This window comes from Polyodon spathula, chromosome 18 (genome assembly GCF_017654505.1).
Source record: "Polyodon spathula isolate WHYD16114869_AA chromosome 18, ASM1765450v1, whole genome shotgun sequence".
NCBI lineage: Eukaryota > Metazoa > Chordata > Actinopteri > Acipenseriformes > Polyodontidae > Polyodon > Polyodon spathula.
In genome coordinates this window covers 16,748,326-16,769,985 of record NC_054551.1, presented here as the reverse complement: position 1 = coordinate 16,769,985, position 21,660 = coordinate 16,748,326, and the positions used below count along the sequence as shown (strand labels likewise).

The window sequence follows — 21,660 nt, the reverse complement described above, 5'->3', positions numbered from 1 at the left end:
AAGAGCGAGGACAATTACTAAAAAAAATGCTCTCCCCTCCCACACAAATTACAAGTCCTTTGCATCTCACGCTCACTCGCCACGTGCCCCTCCTTCTTACAAACATTGCAAATGATTTTTGTGCATCCAGCTGCTAAGTGACCCATCGCCCCACACCTCTTACACAACTTAGGCTGCCCAAAATAATGCACACACATACCCTCGGTTATGCCCCAAGGAGATCTCCGATGGTATAATCCCATATCTCTCATACCCCCACCTATCCCTCTTCAAACTTGCACGCACCCTCCAGGCTCCTGTCCATATATTATCACTATCAGTTACCTTTACTGCTTCCTCCACTGAATTACAGTACCTTGCCAGCCATGTACATACATCCTTACCCTCCACCATCTCTGAACCCATTCTAACTATCACCACCCTTTTTGATGTGTCTGTCAGAACTGTCAGCTGAAACTTCTTCAGAACCTCACTTTGAAGAGACTGTTCAAACAGCCCCTGGCACCTCTCCATAGCCTCTCTTCTACAAAAACTAACATCTCATTCATTCCCCTTCCCCACAAAAATCAAGCAGTTCAACTCCTCAGGCTTAAATCCTAATTCCTTCTGCAGAATTTGCCGTGAAAACTCAAGCCGGTTTAGTTCCATTTTCTCCTCCCCAACCATATACTCCGCTTTGATCCCTATCCTCAAACAATTAAAGCGACTCTCCGAAAACTTCCGGAATGCCATCTTAGTCTACACTTGACAACAAAAAAAAAGAAACATAAATATAATAGAACAAAAGGACCAGATAAGGTGCCCTCAAGGGTCCCCCTTACCTGAAAAGCAGCAAAATCCTTATCTAATCAGCCCCAACAACTCTCTCCTCCCTAGGACCTCAGCTACCAGCAAACAATATTGCCACCGTTTACCTTACCTTACCTTACCTTACCTATCTCTTCTCCAATCAGCTGCTGCGGACAAGCCACACACACCTGATCGAGCCAAGAGGCCGAGAAGCGATGGCGACTTGGCCCTTGCCCGGGGCCCCCGGCCCGGCCGGCACAGGGGGATTCAAAGGTGGGTGTAGAATTCCAAGCACATGCAGACTCCAAAAGAACTGGCTGCAGCTTCCAGAGGGGAAACGTGCAATTTAAGCAGGAGGAAACAAAACAAAGCACAAAAACACACAACACCAAAAGCAAAACAAAACAAACTGGTGGACTGCGCCTTACAAATAGTCTGGCCACGCTGCTATGCTGTGTAAGGTGACTTGGGTAACTACCAAACTGTGCCTCGCTGGCAGGCTGGCTGGCTGGCAGGCTGAGGACCTGGGCACAGGGACTTGTTCCACCACACTTGTCTGGTTAGCTGCTGTTGTCTACATCATCACCACGTGAGAATCAAAGAAAGAAAGGAGAAAACAACGAAAGGAGAAAAGAACAACAAGTAAAACGGCGGGAAAACTTGCATCAACACCGGCACTTCCCCTCCAGCAGGGGTAGACAAAGCGCCCACAGGAGAGATCCAAATCTGACTTTGACCAGCGTTAGAGAAAGGTGTGCACCGTTCCCGGAGGCACTGCAATACTGGGCTGATGCGTGGAGTGGACGGAGCAAGCCCCTGTTCCATCTCCAGATTCCAAAAATCAATTTAATATATGGTCCCCTGATACGGGACGTATCAGATATTAAATTGATAAGAACAGATTATTATTTTAAGAATTATTATTTTAGAAAAATAATTTTATTTAATCTTCTCACAAAAATACAATATTGTTCACAGTTACAATATTACAAAAGTCAATCATTTCCAAACAATGTACTTTACAGTAGTCTTCACTATGGTTACATCACATAATCCTCGTTCATTATACATGCAATTACAAACATGACAGTAAGACATCCTACTTTCTAACAGTTTAAAAACCACAGTTAAACATCTTACATTTCATGATACATCAACGATTCCACTGCACAAGTAAACCCATAGTCAATTCATTGCAAAAATAAAAGCACTTTAATACAGGCAGGTACAGTAAAACTCTTTAAAACCGTATTCTCTCAATTGTGAAAACCAGAGTATGCGTCAGAAATAATCTGCTTCACCCCCTATTGTGAGCCCCCTAACCAACTCCAGACCGGCCTGCAGGGGCACACCAGCTGCCACGCCACTTCTTCCTCGCGCTGTCATGCCCTTCCAGTAGCTCATCCCAAAGCTGGTACTTGCTGAGGCTGCGACAGGCCAATTTCATACACTCCTTTCCATCCATGTATTTCTTCTTGAAGACCAACACGTTTCTTGTAGCCCACAGAGCATGATTGACACAATTGATGGCAATCCATAGACACACCCCATCCTTCTTATTTGTTTTGCTTGGGGTTATACCGTACAAGACATGTTTGCTCTCCAATTTGTCATAGTCCATGAAACTCCCGATCAGCCCCCTTGCCTCCTTCCAAACTTTCTGGGCCTGCCCACAGCCCCAGAGTAGGTATTTCACTGTTTCTTGCCTCAAAAGGGCATCACGGGTTCTTGGCGAGCGATCTTCGGTGAATGACAGCTCTTGCCGGGAGAATCTGGTGTACCACCTGCCAGGCCTGGTCCTTGTGTCGGTTCAAAAGGCTCGGGTGAGCCACCTGTCGCCAAATTCCTTCCACAGTCTGTGGGTGAAAAAAGGAAATATCACACATCTTATCTCTGTCCTCCACAATTGCCAAGACCTTCCGAGATTCTTTCCATGTCTCTGGTTCAATTTCTGTTAAAACTTGTGTCTTTAAAGTTTTCTTTATCCTGTTATAGCAGTAGGGCAAGTCTTCTGACAAGGAAGGGTGAAACATTTTAAAAGCTCTTAAAGATCCCCCCAAATAAAAATTTACAAAACAGGCAGTCTTGCACTTCCCGAACAAACTGAAGTTCACATGAACCCATGTAAACCTTAGCAGCAAGGTTTGTGCCAAGTCTGGGATCCCCTTTCCTCCACACTTCACACTCCTGTACACGACCTCCCTTTTTAGCATCTCGCACTTCATTCCCCAGAAGAAGCCCATCACTTTTCTTGTTAAAATTATTAAAATGTCTCTAGATGGGGGGTATGCAACAGCCACAGACAATAGCATTGGTAAAATCACCACCTTTAAAATGAGTATTTTACTTTCGAAAGATAGCTCCCTGAGACTCCACAGACCCAGTTTCTGGGACACCTTACTCGTCACCTCTTCCCAGCTCTTCTGTCCAGACTCCTGTGCATTCAACTTGATTCCCAGCATCCTACAATCGGTTTTAAAACACAAATCTATGCTGGGTACTCTGCCCCACCTTCCAAACAGAATACACTCACTCTTGGTCCTGTTCAGTTTTGACCCCGAAGCACTGCAGAAGTCTTCGGTCCGCTCCAATGCCTTCACAATGGAAAGCTCATCTCGACAGACTATCGATACGTCATCCATGTATACCACACACTTTACTTGATCCCCTTTGCTTCCAGGTATAAACAGTGCACTGATTAACCTTTCAGCCCTGATTGCATGTGCTAGTGGTTCCATACAACAAATAAATAACAGAGGTGATAAAGGACAGCCTTGGCGCACCCCACTCCGAATCTTAACTGGTTTGGTCGTGCTCCCATTTACCAAAATAACGCTTTCTATCTCGGAATACAAGATTTTAACCCAATTCACGAACCTGATCGGAAACCCTATTTTGAACAATACACCAAACATGTACTTGTGTGCAATCCTATCGTATGCCTTTTCTAAGTCCAAATTCAGGATGCAAAATGGGAGCTTCCTCTCCCTGGCATAACAGATAGTGTCTCTCATGAGTATCAGGCTGTCCATTATCCTCCTACCCAGGACTGCACATACCTGGTCCGGATGGATGACTGTATCGATCACCTTCTTCATTCTGCAGGTGATGAGCTTTGCCTGTAGCTTGTAGTCTGTGTTCTGCAGGCTGATTGGATGCCAATTCTTTGGGTCTTCTCTGTCACCTTTTTTGTATAGGAGTGTGATGATTCCCCTCCGAAAGGAAGGGGGCATTTCCCCAGCATTACAAATCTCTTTGAATAAAACTAATAAATCAGATTTTAAGACATCCCAAAATTCAATATAGAATTCTATTGGCAGTCCAATAGAAAAACTGTGAAAAAAACTGTGAAATCCACACACATACTTTCTGTTTGCTCCTCCTGTAAAACCTTATTAATATTTTTTAAAAGGTCATTACATTTCTCCTCGTCTATTTCTTTCTCTTCATACAGCTGCCCTTAAAAGTTTTCTACCACCTCCAGTATTTCCCCCTGCTCTGTCCTTGTTTTTTCCATCCTCCCCCTTCAATCCCGCCATGCCTTTCTTTCTCTCCACCACCTTTTTAACAAAGAACCTCGTACATTTCTCATTATTTTCCAGGCACTCCGCTTTACTTAAGAATATGACCCTGTCACATTTCCTTTTAAACACCTCTTGTATTTTCCTTTTTGTTTCTGCAATCTGCTGGAAAACCTCTGCCCCCGCCCTTGCCTGTGTAAACAATCTTTGCAGCTTTGTTTGCAGTATTTTGTACTTCATTTTTTCCTTTTGCACTTTACTTCTACTTTCATCAATAAAAAATTTCTGGATCTTTGTTTTCGCCATCTCCCACCACTCTGCCTCTGTGTTATAAAATCATTTTAAGCTCCTCCATCCCTCATACCATTCTTTGAACCTTTTCTTAATTCCTTTCTCTCTTAACAGTTTTGTGTTTAGTTTCCATGTTCCACTTTTATTTTCTACTACCACCCCTAAATCGAACTTCCCACTCACCATGATGTGGTCAGAGAAAAAGACCGGTGTCAACACGCATTGTGTACATTTTATATTCCCCGTCATAAAAACCATATCAATTCTTGATTTGCTCTAACCCTGGGGGCTAAACCAAGTGAAAGCTCCCTTGACATTTAAAGAGCTGTACACATCTATTAATTTAAAGTCTTTTATGATCTGTAATAACAGCCCAGATGTCTTGTCTAATTTAAAACCTTTCAACTCCTCCTGCCTATCCTTTGAAGATAGGACACAGTTCCAGTTCCCCCCCATTAAGACTGGTAATGTTGTAACTAAAAAAGGTCTTAACCTGTTAAACAAGGCAAATCTCTCCTCTTTGTCCGGTGATGCATAAACATTAATTAAGATCAGTTCTTTCCCCCCCATATAAAACTCTCACCATTAATGCCCTTCCATCCATTATAACCATGCTTTCTTTTATTGCACACTTCTTAGTTTTCAATAAAATTGCCACCCCAGCATTCCTATTTTCATTTGTTCCGGACCACACTGACTCCCCCACCGTCACCTCTCCTCCCGATGCTTATATTCTTTACTAAAACCAATTCCACATTCCTGCAGAAACAAGATATCTGCATCGATTCCTTTCAAATAGTCTAAAACAGATATACTCCTAACTGAGCTAACTATGCACCTGACGTTCACAGAAGCCACAGATATTCATAAACATCAGAAGATATAAAATACACAGTCATCTCTACTACATGTGTAAAGACCCTGCCTGTATCACCTTCTCAAAATTCCTCTCATTCTCACTCCCCACGTACTCTTGTCCCCCATAATCCTGTTTCCCCAGAGAAAACATCCTCTCACTTAAAGGAGAGTCTATAGTGGGAGAGGAAGCCAGAAAAACACTCTCACTTCCCTTTTCCTGATCACTCCCTTCTGTCTCTATTTTCTTTTTACGTCCCTTTTTGGTTTTCCCTCTCTTCTCCTGCTCTTCCTCCATTTTCCTCTTCTCTATTTTCTTTTCCTTCCCACTGACCTTTTGTCCTGTCTCCATCTCCACTCCCTGTATCAGACACATCCCCATCCGAACCTTCCTCCATTTAACTAAATTCTGTTTCACTATCCTCCCCCTTTTCTTCAAACATCTCATTTGCATATTCATCCTCTACCCTAGTCCCACTTTGCTCTCCCACTTCCTTCCCTTCCCCCACAATCACACCCCCTGTATTTACATTCCCCTCCCCTCCCACAAACACCCTCTCTCCCTCTCTCCCCTTCATTGTTGCATCACCACCCTTCCCATCAGCTCTTTCACCGCTTCCTCCACCAATCACCTCCCTGTGTGCAATTTGAATCTCAACTGCTTCATCCTCAGATTGAGAAACACACAAATTATCCCCCAACAAAGAAGCTGCTTTACTGGCTTCGTCCTTTGCCAATTCTATTCTCTCCAGCTCCTCTGCCTCCTTCTCCTCTACATTCTCATTCCCCATATCTTATTCTAACCTTATTCGCAAAAGAGTTTGGGCACTCCCTGAAAAAATGTTTCTGGCTGCCACACAAGTTACAGGCCCCCCTTATTGTGCATTCAGAGGCTACATGTCCCAGCTCTTTACAAATATGGCATGCTATTTTATCACAGGCTACTACCAGGTGCCCCATCTCTCCACACCTTCTACAGAGTTTTGGCTGGCCCTGATAGTGGACAAACCCCCGGTTTGCCCCTAATGCAATATCTGACTGAATGTGCTTCAGGCCTCCATACCCCCCTGGCTTCGGATGCAGCTCCACTAGCACCCTCCACGACCCATTCCATATTCCGTCCACATCCTCCACTCTAGCTGGAGCCCTCAATACGTTGCAGTACCTGCATAGCCATGTTCTTACATCTGCCCCTTCTACAGACTCATTGCACATTCTTACCACCACCACCTTTCGTCTATTGTCCGACAAAGCCGTCACCTCAAATTTGCTTAGCAATTCATGCCCAGTTAACAGCTCATACTGACCCCAAAACCATCTCAACACCGCCTCTGAGCTAAAACTCACCTCCCACACGTTCCCCTTCCCCACAGAAATAATACAATTCACCTCACATGGATCAAAACTAAACAAACTCTGCAAAACATTTCTTGAAAACTCTAATCTACTCAACTCTAACTTCCCTTCACCCTCAAAATAACCCTGCCTCACTGCAAACCTAACACCTAAGCACCTCACACCAAACATATAGCTAGACGTCTTAACAGAAAACTAACCAAATATACAACAAAAAAAAGACAATAAAGGAAACCCCAAAGGGCCCTACCCCCAAAATGCAAAGACTCCTCTCCTCTGTTCTTTCTCTCCTTTCCTCCAAAAAAGACTCTGGGGCACCTGGGAAAAATACTAACAAAGAAAAAGTTAGCACCAAAAACCACCTTCAATAATTTTCCAAAAATGCCTAGAAAGCGCGATCACTTCACCAACAACTGCTGCGGTCAAGCCACATACACTTGTTTGAGCCAAGAGGCCGAGAAGCAATGGCGACTTCGCCCTTGCCCGGGGCCCCCTGGCCCGGCCGGCACAGGGGGATTCAAAGGTGGGTGCAGATTCAAAGTCGGATGCAGACTCCAAAAGAACTGGCTGCAGCTTCCAGAGGGGAAATGTGCAATTTAAGCAGGAGGAAACAAAACAAAGCACAAAAACACACAACACCAAAAGCAAAACAAAACATAAACTGGCAGACTGCGCCTTACAAATAGTGTGGCCATGCTGCTATGCTGTGCAAGGTGACTTGGGTAACTACCAAACTGTGCCTCGCTGGCAGGCTGGCAGGCTGGCTGGCAGACTGGCTGAGGACCTGGGCACAGGGACTTGTTCCAACACACTTGTCTGGTTAGCTGCATGCTCCCAGGAAACAGACTGCTGCTGTCTACATCATCACCCCGTGAGAATCAAAGAAAGAAAGGAGAAAACAACGAAAGGAGAAAAGAACAACAAGTAAAACGGCGGGAAAACTTGCATCAACACCGGCACTTCCCCTCCAGCAGGGGTAGACAAAGCGCCCACAGGAGAGATCCAGATCTGACTTTGACCAACGTTAGAGAAAGGTGTGCACCGTTCCCGGAGGCACTGCAATACCGGGCCGATGCGTGGAGTGGACGGAGCAAGCCCCTGTTCCATCTCCAGATTCCAAAAATCAATTTAATATATGGTCCCCTGATAGGGGACGTATCAGATATTAAACTGATAAGAACAGATTTTTTTTTTTTTTTTTTTTATAAAACTTTATTCAAGCAAAAACCACAAAACCATAATAGAGGTCACTAACATCCAGTACTTAAACACACAAAAAAAACAATAACACAAAAACATTTTCCAAACAACAGTTTCACAAAATTATAAGAACAGGTTTTTTCCTTAATACAACACAAACACAATACAGGAGAGAAAAAAAGACAACACTGTACATTACAATTCAAGAACTGATCTCCATTTCCTTTTAACAAAATCTAACCCACACTTCCTTTCATCTTTTAACAAATAATCCTTTAACAAAGACATTATTAATTTCTTGCATGAACATAGACAGATGTTTTCTTTTCATTATCAATACATTGCGAGCAGTCCACAATACATCTTTCAAACAACAAGCTATTATCCAAGCACACATTCTGTTCATTTCATCATAAGGCTGCTGGAGAATACCCTAAAGAAGGAAATCACTAGTTAAAACTTCCTTTGGTAAAAACTTGTCAAATAAACATTGTACAGAAACCAGCACCTGTTTAGAAAAAAAAAACATTCAATAAATAAATGAAACACAGTCTCTTCACATTTACAACCCTGCCGGGGACACACATTTATAGGAGTGAGACCTCACGAATGAAAAAAAGCTCTAACAGGCAAACATCTGTGCACTGACATCCATGCTATGTCTTTCTGTCTGTTAATCAAGACTTTAGCAGACACATTCTCCCACATTTTTAATACTGTCTGCTCTATAAACACTCCTATCGGAGCTACTTCATCATTCCCATTAATCTTAGAAGTGACGATCCGGGGTTTCCAATCTTCCACTGCTAAACACTCCAGCTTGTTTCTGTGGACAAACTTCAAAACTGTATTTAAATAAAAAGGAACCGTCCAACAGTGTGGTAATGACAGTGACAGGGAAACCCAGCCAAACTTTCTCAAAGAAGCATACATATAAAATCTCAGAAAGAAGAAACATTTAGTAGACTTGTAACACGGGAGTAAACAAATCTGCAAAACATTGCATGCAAAGGTGCTCATAAGGATGGACACACAGTCTGGGACATTTTTACCCCCGTTCTTTGCAGGTGTAAACATAATAGCCCGACTGAGCCTATCCATTTTAGACCCCCAAATGAAATAAAACACTGCCTTATTAATGGCCCTAATACAGGCATATAGCAAGGGCCACACTTGTGCAACATACAATAAAACAGGTAGAATCTCATTTCTGAGCACAAGAGCTTTACCTTCTAAGGTCAATACCCTTTGCTGCTACAAACCAAATCTTTGATTGACCTTGGACAACCTCTCCTCCCATGATTTTAAAATAGCCCCTTCACCCCCAAACCAGATCCCCAAAATTTTTATAAAGTCTGTTTTCACAGCAAAAGTTATTGAAATACCACTAGACCACAACCCAAAAATCATAGCTTCACTTTTCTCAAAATTAATCCTTGCCCCAGAAGCTTGACCAAACCAATCACACACCTGGATTAACTTATCTACTGAAGGCTGATCTCTACAAAACACAGACACATCGGCCATATAGAGGGAGCATTTAAGCTGAGTCCCCCCACTTCCTGGAATCACAATGCCCTGAATACCTTTATCAGCCCTTATAAACCCAGCAAACATCTCAATACAACACACAAACAATAATGGGGACAAAAGACACCCCTGTTGGACTCCCGATTTAACTAAAAAAGGGTCAGTTTTCCACCCGTTCACCAACACAGAGCTAAAAAGATCATTATATAATAATTTCACCCATTTACAGAATTGCTCACCAAAACCTAAACGTTCTAAGACTTTAAACATAAATGCATGTGATACACGATCATAAACTTTCTTCTGGTCCAAAGAGACCAAAACAGATTCTACCTTACGGTCCTGTATGTAACTAATAGCATCCCTGATCAAACAAAGAGTATCTGAAATTTTATGACCAGGGATGCCACACGTCTGATCTAGATTAATCACTCCAGCAATTACTGTTTTTAATCTATTAGCCATTACCTTTGCTAAAAGCTTATAATCTATGCATAACAAAGTGATTGGACGCCAATTTTTTATGTCCAATCTATCCCCTTTTTTTTTATAAATTAGTGTAATCACACCTTCTCGAAGTGAAGCTGGCATTTTCCCACTATCCAGGAATTCATTATAAACTTCTAAAAGATCAGGCCCAATTACCTCCCACAGAGTCAAGTAGAGCTCCACCGGCAGCCCATCACCACCAGGGGTCTTATTCTTTTTACAAGACTTGACCGCCTCCCCCAACTCTGACAGAGAAAGTGGCCTGCCCAAAAATATTTTAGAATCCTCCTCCAAGGTGTTAGGGATCTTGGAAAAAAAACAACTCACATAAATCTGGATTAGATGTTTTCTCAGAATATAAAGATGAATAAAAATCTCCAATAACATTTAGAATATTGGTCTTAGATTTCATCACATTCTGTTGGGAGTCATACACTTCAGAAACACTAGACACATTTGCATGAACCTTTTAAAAAAAAAAAAAAAAAACCTGCTACAAGTTTCATCTTTTTCTAGTGTTTCGACCTTAGATCTAAACATGATCTTTTTGGCCTCTTCTTGAAAAAACTTCTTTAACTCAGCCTTGGCACCCTCTATTTCTTCCCTCCCCTCCCAACCAGACTCCAACAAAACAAAGAAAGATTGTAACTGGGCTTGCACTTTAACAAAACCCCTCTTTTTTATTTAACTGTTTACTTTTTTTAATAAAAAAACTCTTAATTTTCATCTTCACATGTTCCCACCAATCTCCCAGACATTCAAAACAACATTTAAGTGACCTCCAATTTACAAAATACTCCTTAAGTTCATTAACATTTCTCTCAGACAAGAGGTCCACGTTTAACTTCCAGACCCCATGCCCTGAAGAACAGGAGGAGGGAATATCAGCTATAAAACATAAAGCTTTGTGGTCTGAAAAGAAAACTGGTAAGGTTGAACAGCTTTGAACGTTAAACACAGGAGAAACAAAAAAGAAATCAATACGTGAAGCTGGAGACCCGTCTGCTTGGGCCCAAGTAAACATCCCGGCCTGTTTACCCACATCCACCAATCGAGCAGACTTCACCATGTCACTTAAAAAGAGAGATGATTTATCCAGCATAACACTTGATGAACCAGATCTACCATCTGAATCAATTACACAATTGAAATCCCCCACCAAAATAACAGGCTTAGAAACCACTAAATAGGGAGGAATCAACTGAAATAAATCATATCTTTCATTTTTAAAGGGGGATGCATATACATTAATTAACCTGGAAGGGACATCCTTGTACAGAATATCAACTAATAATAGACGGCCAGGTACAACTTCTTTCCTTTCCCAAGTGTTGAAATCTTTCCTTTTAAAAAGAACTGCCACCCCCGAAGATTTACAATGATTTCCCCCAGACCAGAAGGAAGACCCATAAGACCACCACTTAGATAGATTCCAAGCCCCATGAGGAATGGAACACTCCTGTAAAAAAAAGACATCACAATTCTAAGAGGCTAAGAAAGAAAGAACAGAGACCAACCTAACAGTGCTTTTTACACTGCGAACATTAATGGACATATACTGTAGGCTGATCATTAAAAAGAAACAAAGAAAAAACCACACAAAACAGAAATTATTAAGAGTCTGGCCTACTCGGGGCGCATTTAGGTTACAAAAAACCTGTACATTCCCAAAACACATGTCCTCCGAGCCACAGAGGCAGGGGAGACAGCATCAATTTCAAGACCTGGACTGGCATCTCCACCTGAGCCAACTGAAGAGTCAGAAGTCCCGAACTCGAAACCTTGAGAACATCCTGGCACCCCACCAGAGTCTGAAGACTCCGTAAAGTCTGAAATATCCTCATTACCAACATCAGCAGAAACTGACACACTAGAATCAGATCTGCTGATTTTTGCAGGCTGTTCATCCTCCGAGGCTATCTCCTTTCTGCTGCTCTTCGCTCTGGGATCACGGATCTTTGAAGAATACCTAACCTTTGACTCCTGGGTATCCATCATATCACCCCATGAACTACTGCCACCAGCAACCCCCGGAGGTGCTCCAGCAACAGCAGTCGCAAGGACACAGGACACCTGGCTGAAATCAGCATCCCTACCAGCCTCGGCCACGACGCCAGTGGAACCTGCAACAGAAACAGAAACCACAGGGGCCACGGCAGCAGCAGCAGCAACAGGAACCACAACAGGGCCAGCCACTGGAGCAGCAGGACCCGGAGCAGCGCCCACAGCCTCGGACACCTCTCCAGATATGGAAGTCCGAACAGCCGGAACAGAACAGGCAACCTTTGGATCCTCCAAAGCCGAACGAGCAGCCTCCGCATAACTTCGGACTCTATGTGGACAGTTCTTAAAAACATGCTCCTGAGAACCACACAGATTACACTCCACAGGAGCCACACATCCGGATGCTGTGTGACCCTCCATCTGGCATTTCCTGCAGAAATCAGCCACACAGGCCTCTGCGGTGTGTCCCTCCCTTCCACACTTCCGACATCTTATCGGCTGACCCGGGTAGTATAAATACCCTCTGTTCCCGCCAATTGAAAAAGAGGCCGGTGGATGTATCACCCCTCCTTCCACTGTACTGCAGGGCCGTAGCCTTACACGGAACTGTCTCTTGGCATTCCAAATCCCCAGTGTGTCTCTAATTTTGGAACCAGAGCTTAAAACGTCACAAAACCTTTTAAAAAAGGTAGCAATGTCCGCATCTTGTACAAAAGGGTTGTACATATGAACCGTTAAAGGTCTAATCTCCCTTACAAACAATGGCTCAATCACAAAATCCGACAAAGGAATAGAGTTTTTACCTTCAAGGCAGTTCTTCCATACTTTTGAGCAGGTACTTGCAGTTGAGAACGTCACATCGAATATCCCACGAGAGGTAACATCCTGGAGGCAGTAGATATCCGCGGTAGAACATCCAAGATTTCCCAGCACGATCTTCCTTGCAAAATCCGTCCTTCCCAGCACCGGTAGCACTCAATCTTTCTTCTTCAGGTTAAACCTGACCGTGTTCAGCAATCGCACCCCTTGGGCCGATGAATCTTCCGCCGTCGCCACCGCCTTCTCCTTCTCCTTCTTCACACAATCCTCTGCTGCGTTCACGCCACATACATTGGATCTGAGCCAAGAGGCCGAGAAGCGATGGTGACTTGGCCCTTGCCCGGGGCCCCCCAGCCCGGCCGGCACAGGGGGGGATTCAAAGGTGGGTGCAGAATTCCAAGCACATGCAGACTCCAAATGGCTGCAGTTTCCAGAGGGGAAATGTGCAATTTAAGCAGGAGGAAACAAAACAAAGCACAAACACACAACACCAAAAACAAAATGAAACATAAACTGGCGGACTGCGCCTTACAAATAGTCTGGCCACGCTGCTATGCTGTGCAAGGTGACTTGGGTAACTACCAAACTGTGCCTCGCTGGCAGGCTGGCTGAGGACCTGGGCACAGGGACGTGTTCCACCACACTTGTCTGGTTAGCTGCTGTTGTCTACATCATCACCCCGTGAGTATCAAAGAAAGGAGAAAACAACGAAAGGAGAAAAGAACAACAAGTAAAACGGCGGAAAACTTGCATCAACACCGGCACTTTCCCTCCAGCAGGGGTAGACAAAGCGCCCACAGGAGAGATCCAGATCTGACTTTGACCAACGTTAGAAAAAGGTGTGCACCGTTCCCTGAGGCACTGCAATACCGGGCCGATGCGTGGAGTGGACGGAGCAAGCCCCTGTTCCATCTCCAGATTCCAAAAATCTATTTAATATATGGTCCCCTGATAGGGGACGTATCAGATATTAAACTGATAAGAACAGATTTTTTTTATTTTTTTTTTGGAAAATTTCTTCAATTTATCTACAGACATTTCTCACAATACATATTACATCCATCAATATATACATACATTTCTCAGAATACATATTACATCCGTCAATATTTACAGTGTATACAGCTCCTTCCACCGTTCCTTTGCTGCATTAAACCCCCATTTCACCACATCCCTTTTAACTCTGCCTCTTATGTCATTACACACTTTTTCCACTATTACCTCCCCTTTTACCTCTATATTGTTTTTGACCAGTTTATTCCTACATCCCCATAATTTAAGCTTAACTAAACTCAGAAATAACCATAGCAACCATTGTTGTTTTATTCTTGAGGCACTCTTTACAAATCCCTTCAACAGCACTTCATAAGACATCTTGTTTCCTGGTAACACCTTGTCAATGATCTGCTTTGTTTTCCCCCATACAGATGCAGCAAAAGGGCATTCCCAGAACACGTGTTCCTGAGTTTCCTCCACAAAACATGTTCCTCTAGGACAAAAGGGTTTTTTAGTTAGTTTATGTCTATATAACACTTCTCTGACTGCCATCCTCTTATGAACCATCATCCAATTTAGATCCTTTAATTTATTGTCTAGGCCCTTTGGCTGAATATTACCCCAAGTCTCAGGGGCCACTGGACTATATTCTTTATTATAAAATAGTTTTACTGATTCTTTATACATTTCTTTATGATCTGTACAGATGTCCCCCTCTTTGCACACCGGATTCTGCTTCAGCCATTTAACTGCATGTTGGTAATGCCCCGGTAATTGCTCTGCCCTTGGCCCTACGTTATTTATTTTAACCACGTGTCTCATTGTAAATGAAAAGCATAGTCTAACAAAAAACTGGAAATTATGTTTAAATTCATTTTTAAGTGCTTTACATAAATCTGCAGCAAATAAACAATCCAATTTTACTGGGATGTGAGGAACATCCCTCCCCCATTCTCCACAGCTTTATACATTTCCCCTCTCTTTATATACTCATATCCCCCTCCCACATAAACTCAAAGATCATCCTATTAACCGTTCTCCTGTATCTTGGAGGCAACAGATATTATATGAAAGATACAGCAGAGAAGGCAACACATCTGTTTTTATCACAAACACCTTCCCCATGTAGGTAAGTTTTCTTACTTTCCACATATTTAACTTTTTATTCATTTTAGCAATTTTATCTCCCCAATTCTTTAGCTCACTTCCCCTGTGATAGAAAGTGACCCCCAATAATTTAATACCATCTGAAACTCTGTTCAGCCCCAACAGTGTATCCTTCCTATTTGCCCAAGCTCCTAAAAACATTGCACTTGTTTTGCTCATATTAATCTTTGATCCAGATGCTAGTGCAAATAAGTCCATTAACTGGAATGCTCGTACCATATCCTTATCCGACTCTAAATATAAACTTGTGTCATCTGCGTACTGTGCTATTTTTAATTCCACTCCACCACTCCCTGGAATAATTAACCCCTTCACCCCCTTATCTGCTCTCAGTGCTGCAGCATAAGGCTCCATAAACAATACATAAAGCAGAGGAGATAACGGACACCCCTGTTTCACCCCGAACTTTGTCTTATCAACCTCCCCAAATGACCATTCACATTCACCCTACTCACCACTTCCCTATGCATTATTCCCAACCATGTTATAAAATTACTCCCAAAACCCAACCTACTCATTACCCTAAAGAGAAACCTATGGTTGACCCTGTCAAATGCCTTTTCTTGATCAAGGCTTACTAAAATCAATGGTATATTTCTGTCTTGCACCCACCAAATTACATCTCTTGTCAATTGCAAGTTTCATTGTGCTGATCTTCCAGCTACCCCACAGGTCTGGTCTTTATGTAGAATCGTGCCCATCACCCTCTTTAACCTATTTGTTATTGCCCTTGCTATTATTTTATAGTCGAAATTTAATAATGTCACAGGCCTCCAGCTTTTCAAGTCCCTGGTGTCCCCCTTTTTATATAGTAAAGAAATAATCCCCTTCTTCACTGAATTTGTCAGTTCTCCTCTCTCAAACACTTCCTCTATTACCTCCTGAAAAGCTGGACAAATAATGTCCCAAAAAGCCCAATAAAACTCCCTTGGCAGTCCATCTGACCCCGGCACCTTATTGTTCTTCATCTCCTTTACAACCCTTGTTAGCTCACCTAATTCAAAAGCTTTCTCCAATTCATTTTTAATCCCTTCTGGCACCCTAGCTTCAAGGTGATTTAAAATTATGTCTCCTGCTTTATCTTCAATTTCTTTTTCCAAAAGCAGCTCCTCATAAAAATCACTTGTGCTACCTACCATGGACTCACTATCCGAAACCTCCTTCCCCTCTTTGTCTCTCAATCACCTTTTTCTTTTGTTTCTCCCTCAGTGGCTTAAAGAACTGATGACAACACTTCTCGTTAGTCTCGTAAAAGACCAGTTGGCTCCTAAACATGAATGGCAGCTCTGTTGTTAAAAATCTCTTAGTTTTTCCTTAAAAAACTATATTGCTCCCAATCCATATTACGCCCGTTATTATCCATCCCTCGCATCTCCTCCAACTTCTTTTGTAAACCCAATATCTCTTTTCTTTCCTCTGCGGCTTTTGATTTACAGTATCCCTGCACTAACACCCTAACCTTTTGCTTCACATCCTCCCACCATTTATTCAATTCTCCCTGGAAACTCCATTCCCATGTCTGCTCTCCATCGCAGTCATACAGTATTCCGTAGTCCAGCCCTCGAAGCCGACCTGCTTGCAGACGTCCTGTCCATTCTCACCTTCTCGTATCACTTTCTGCGGTCAAGCCACATAAAAACGATCTTAGCCAGGAGGCCGAGAAGCGATGGCGACTTGGCCCTTGCCCGGGGCCCCCCGGCCCGGTCGGCACAAAGGGGGATTCGAAGGTGGGTGTAGAATTCCAAGCACATGCAGGCTCCAAAAGAACTGGCTGCAGCCTCCAGAGGGGAAACGTGCAATTTAAGCAGGAGGAAACAAAACAAAGCACAAACACACAACATCAAAAACAAAACAAAACATAAACTGTCGGACTGCTGTGGCAAACACGACATATCGATACTGTCCGTTTAAAAGAGAACTAATTGCGTATAAAAGGGGAACAATTAGCTTGTTGAGGGGGGTTCGCTGGAGGTCACATCGGGTGCTGTATGGAGGTTGGCGGTTCCTGTTTGCTATGCACTCTGGGATGGAAGGCATTGTGTGATGTCATCAGGAAGTTTTGGAGCTGAGGGCTGTGACTGTGATGGTGTGTTCGAACGAAAACAATTTGAAAAGAAAAAAGTTTTCTATATTATCAGCGGCTGTATGAGGAAAACGTTAACTACACTACTTGCCAAGTACTTGGAACAAACTACGTGCTGGAGGCCAGATGAACAAACAAGGTTAACTAACCTGTTTGTTCCAGCGGAACAGGTCGTATAGTTTTGAACATGGGTAGTTTGGTTTTAAGTTATTGAAAGGATTCCCGCATCGTTGTTTCGATTACTAAAGGGAAATTGACATTTTTGTGATGGTTAAATAAAATCCAATACAGTCTCTGTAAGGAAGAGAAAGTAACTCGAACATAACTGACTTGCAGCATATTAAATGAACATTACTCTGTCTATCAGAACTGCTAAAGTATTACCGACAATCCTTGTGTATTATACAGACTCGTGTGTTGTTTTCTTTATTATTTTTCCACTATTTATTTATTTTATTTTGGCCAGTAAATAATGTTAAATATTGCTTTATAGTATACTGGTGTTTTTTGTTTCTGTATTTTATTTTAGTAAATTGTTAATTAACTTTTGCTTTGTTGATTAATTGTTGGGTATGTATATTGCGTTGTGTGTGTTTGCTGAGACTATTGAAACCAGGCTTGCAGTTTAATAGTGTAATTTGGCTCGTGAGGGTATATTCCTGCAACCACTGGCGTTGATTACTAAAGAGGTGTCTTTGGTAATACAATGGTAAAGTTAGTTTGTCTCTTTTGAAGGACTGTATTTAAAGCAGGTTTCCAATAGGGATGAAAAGCTTTTCATTGTCTTGTACTGTTTGTTACTACCATAGCAATTAACTTATTTTTTTATTATGTTTGGTTAATTAATATTTTGTTCTGTATATATTTTTTGTTTCTTTATTTTGTAATTTGGTTTAATTATTATGGGTAAATGGACTTGAAGCTGGAGCCATTTAAATATATATTTTACCTCATAAGCAACTTGTTTGGTTATTCAATTAATTAAGTCAACTTTTTCTCTGGTTGACTATATAGGACTTGATAAGGATGATGGGTTTTCTAGTCCTGGTAATGTGGTTAAGTTAAATAATTTGATAGGACATTTATTACTATCTGGCACCCTAGAGCTTGACGCCGTTACACTGCGCCTTACAAATAGTCTGGCCACGCTGCTATGTTGTGCAAGGTGACTTGGATAACTACCAAACTGTGCCAGGCTGGCAGGCTGGCTGGCAGGCTGAGGACCTGGGCACAGGGACGTGTTCCACCACACTTGTCTGGTTAGCTGCATGCTCCCAGGAAACAGACTGCTGCTGTCTACATCATCACCCCGTGAGAATCAAAGAAAGAAAGGAGAAAACAACAAAAGGAGGAAAGAACAACAAGTAAAACAGCGGGAAAACTTGCATCAACACCGGCACCTCCCCTCCAGCAGGGGTAGACAAAGCGCCCACAGGAGGAGATCCAGATCTGACTTTGACCAACGTTAGAGAAAGGTGTGCACCGTTCCCGGAGGCACTGCAATACCGGGCCGATGCGTGGAGTGGACGGAGCAAGCCCCTGTTCCATCTCCAGATTCCAAAAATCAATTTAATATATGGTCCCCTGATAGGGGACGTATCAGATATTAAACTGATAAGAACAGATTTTTTTTTTTTTTTGCTCAGAAATTAGTCTCACTTTTCCCAGAAATTAAGACCGTATCTTCACAGTTTTCACAATTATTCACATTACTTTATTTACACAAATTCCCCTTTCCAACCTCCCCCAACCTTGGTTAAATGCCACCTCCCCCATATTCCTGTTTTCCAACTTACATTCTACCATCACCCGTGATTTCACTTCCCAAACCAACTGTGCCACGACTTCCCTTGTTTCTTTTTTTTACACTGCTCATTTTTATTCCTCCACACAATTTCTTTCCCAATACTAATAACGCTCCAAATTACCCTCCCTACTTCCCTCCCCATCCCTTCCAACCCTTCCCCCCCAAAATATAAACTCAGGATTTAACTCAAGATTTTCTTTAACTAACCTTAATAACGTTTTTATTTCTCCCCAGAAGCCATTAACCACATGGCAACCCCAAAAGGCATGCCACACCGTCTCTTCCTGCGTACACCCCCTTGGACACCTGCCGTTGAGAATCTGACCTTCTCGATGTAGTCTCTCCCTTACAGGTAACCTATCTAAGGCCGCCAACCAATTCAAATCTTTTATTTCATTAGGCTGACTTTTTAGTTGTATTGTTCCCCAATTAATTTTCCTACCACCCACCTTGACCACCCCTGATAATAGTATTTTCCCTTTTAAAACTTTATACATTTTCTTATGCTCCTCTACCAAATCATCTTTGAGCACCTCTGGGTGTGCTCTTAAAAATAATGACATCTTTTCATAATGCCATGGTAACTGCTCAGCCTTTGGTCCTGCATTATCCCATGACACTAAACATTTAACTAAAAAAGCCCCCCACAGTTTCATAAAATAATATGCCTTATGGCGTACTTTTTCCTTTAGCATTTTAACTACAAAACATACAAACAAAATCTCCAATTTCAAAGGAATAAACACTATACCCCTCCCCCCCTCTTCAATCTCCAAATACATTTGTTCCCTTTTAACTGGTTCATACCTGCCTCCCCAAATAAAAGAAAACACTAACCTGGTTAATATCAATTTATACTTAGTTGGAACAGGAAAGATTAAGGCTAAGTAAATCAGACCTGATAAAACATCAGCTTTAATAACTAACCCCTTACCTGTAATACTAAGCCTTCTAGTTCTCCATAAATCTAATTTTTTTTTCACCCTTTCAATTTTTTCCTCCCAATTCTTTTCAGCTGAATTGCTGTTATAAAATTTGACTCCCAGAATTTTTAGCCCATCATTGCAAATAGAAAAACCGTGCCTTACGTCTTTCCTGTTCCTCCAACCACCACAGTACATTATTGCTGATTTCCCGACATTAATTGCAGACCCTGTCGCTTCACAATATAACCCCAACACCTCTACCAGTTTGTCCAATCCTCGATCTGTGGTGAAAAACAGTGGTGTCGTCTGCGTACTGAGCCACTTTTGCCCTCTCTCCACTCCCCCCAGGGATATGCACCCCCTCAATCCCCTTCTCCTGCCTTAACATCTCTGCCAAAGGTTCAATGAATAAAACATATAACAAGGGAGAAAGAGGACACCCTTGCCTAACTCCTCCTTTCTGCTCCACTAAGGCACCCAGAGTTCCATTAATTTTCAGCTTACTAAACACATTATTGTACAAGACCTTCACCCAGGCCAAAAAATTATCCCCAAAATTCATTTTCTTTAATACTTTAAACAAAAAATTATGATTCACACGATCAAAGGCTTTTTCCTGATCTAAACTTAATCCTCAATGCCAAATCCCTATCTTCTGCCCAACTAATCAAATCTCTTATTCAGGATAAATTATAAGACCCCGTCCTACCCCGCACCCCACAAGTTTGGTCCTCACTTGCCACCACTCCCATCGCTCCCTTTAATCTGTTAACTAATATCTTACTTAAAATTTTGTAGTCCACACACAATAATGTTATTGGTCTCCAGTTTCTGATTTCTCTCTTATCCCCCTTTTTATATATTAAATGAATAATCCCCGACTTCATTGACTCACTGAGTTCTTTTCTCTTAAAAATGTCCTTATAGACCTCCACCAAATCCCTTTTAACTAAATCCCACATTGAAACAAAAAATTATTTTGGAAGCCCATCCCCCCCCAGGGGTCTTAATCCCCTTCATAGAGAATAAGGCTCTCTACTTCTTCCACTGTAATTTCCCCCTCCAATTCAAACTTATCCTCCTCACTCAACCTCCTCCCTAATTTGCTTAACAGCAGCTCACCCTTCTCCTCATCCACAGCTCTTTCAGCAAACATCTCCTTGTAAAAAGAGCACACATAATCAAAAACTTCCTCCTTCCTACTCACTACCTTCCCTTCACCAGTAACAACACCCTCCACCCATTCTCTTCGCTGTTTTTGTTTGAGTGTCTGAAAAAAATATTTGGTTATTTTCTCATCTTTCTCTCTCTCTTCTTCTTTAGCTAAGAAGGCAAATTCTTTGACTCTCCACATAAAACTCCCTAATTTCCTTCTTTGCCTCTAATTTCTTCCTCCACCTGTAACCCCCTATTCCTTTCACCTATTAACCTTTGTAACCTCCCATTTACCCTCCTCGCCGCTCTTTTCTCTCTGGAGTACCGTCTGCAGAATTGTGCTAAATTAACTTTCAGCCTCTCCCACCATACTAAAATACTGCTAAACCCCCCCTTAAATTCTTGCCATAATTTGTAGAATTCTCTCACCTTATTCACAAATATCTCATCCTGTAATAAACTAATATTAAATTTCCAAAACCCCTTCCCAATATTCACTCCACCCCCTCCATTGACATCACTATCATATCATGATCAGACCCCCAACATGGTAATATCTTACACTCTTTAACCTGAATTTCCTGTGAAACAAAAAAATAATCTAACCTACTTTGCCCCCTAGTGTTCCTCCATGTGTACCCCATTCCATCTTTATACAACCCTCTGTATGCA

General features: G+C 42.2%; 3 non-coding genes and 1 pseudogene across 3 annotated transcripts; all 4 read right to left on the bottom strand.

The window, feature by feature from the left end:
• Positions 1 to 1,538: 1,538 nt before the first annotated feature.
• LOC121294245 lies at positions 1,539 to 1,727 on the bottom strand. The gene has a single exon (XR_005946752.1). It is a non-coding gene; the product is annotated as a U2 spliceosomal RNA (small nuclear RNA).
• Positions 1,728 to 7,843: 6,116 nt separating this feature from the next.
• Positions 7,844 to 8,028, bottom strand: LOC121294233. Its single transcript, XR_005946744.1, has one exon. It is a non-coding gene; the product is annotated as a U2 spliceosomal RNA (small nuclear RNA).
• Positions 8,029 to 13,690: 5,662 nt separating this feature from the next.
• LOC121294244 lies at positions 13,691 to 13,873 on the bottom strand. Its single transcript, XR_005946751.1, has one exon. It is a non-coding gene; the product is annotated as a U2 spliceosomal RNA (small nuclear RNA).
• A 4,699-nt stretch (positions 13,874 to 18,572) lies between these two features.
• Positions 18,573 to 18,753, bottom strand: LOC121294239 (annotated as a pseudogene).
• Positions 18,754 to 21,660: the final 2,907 nt, after the last annotated feature.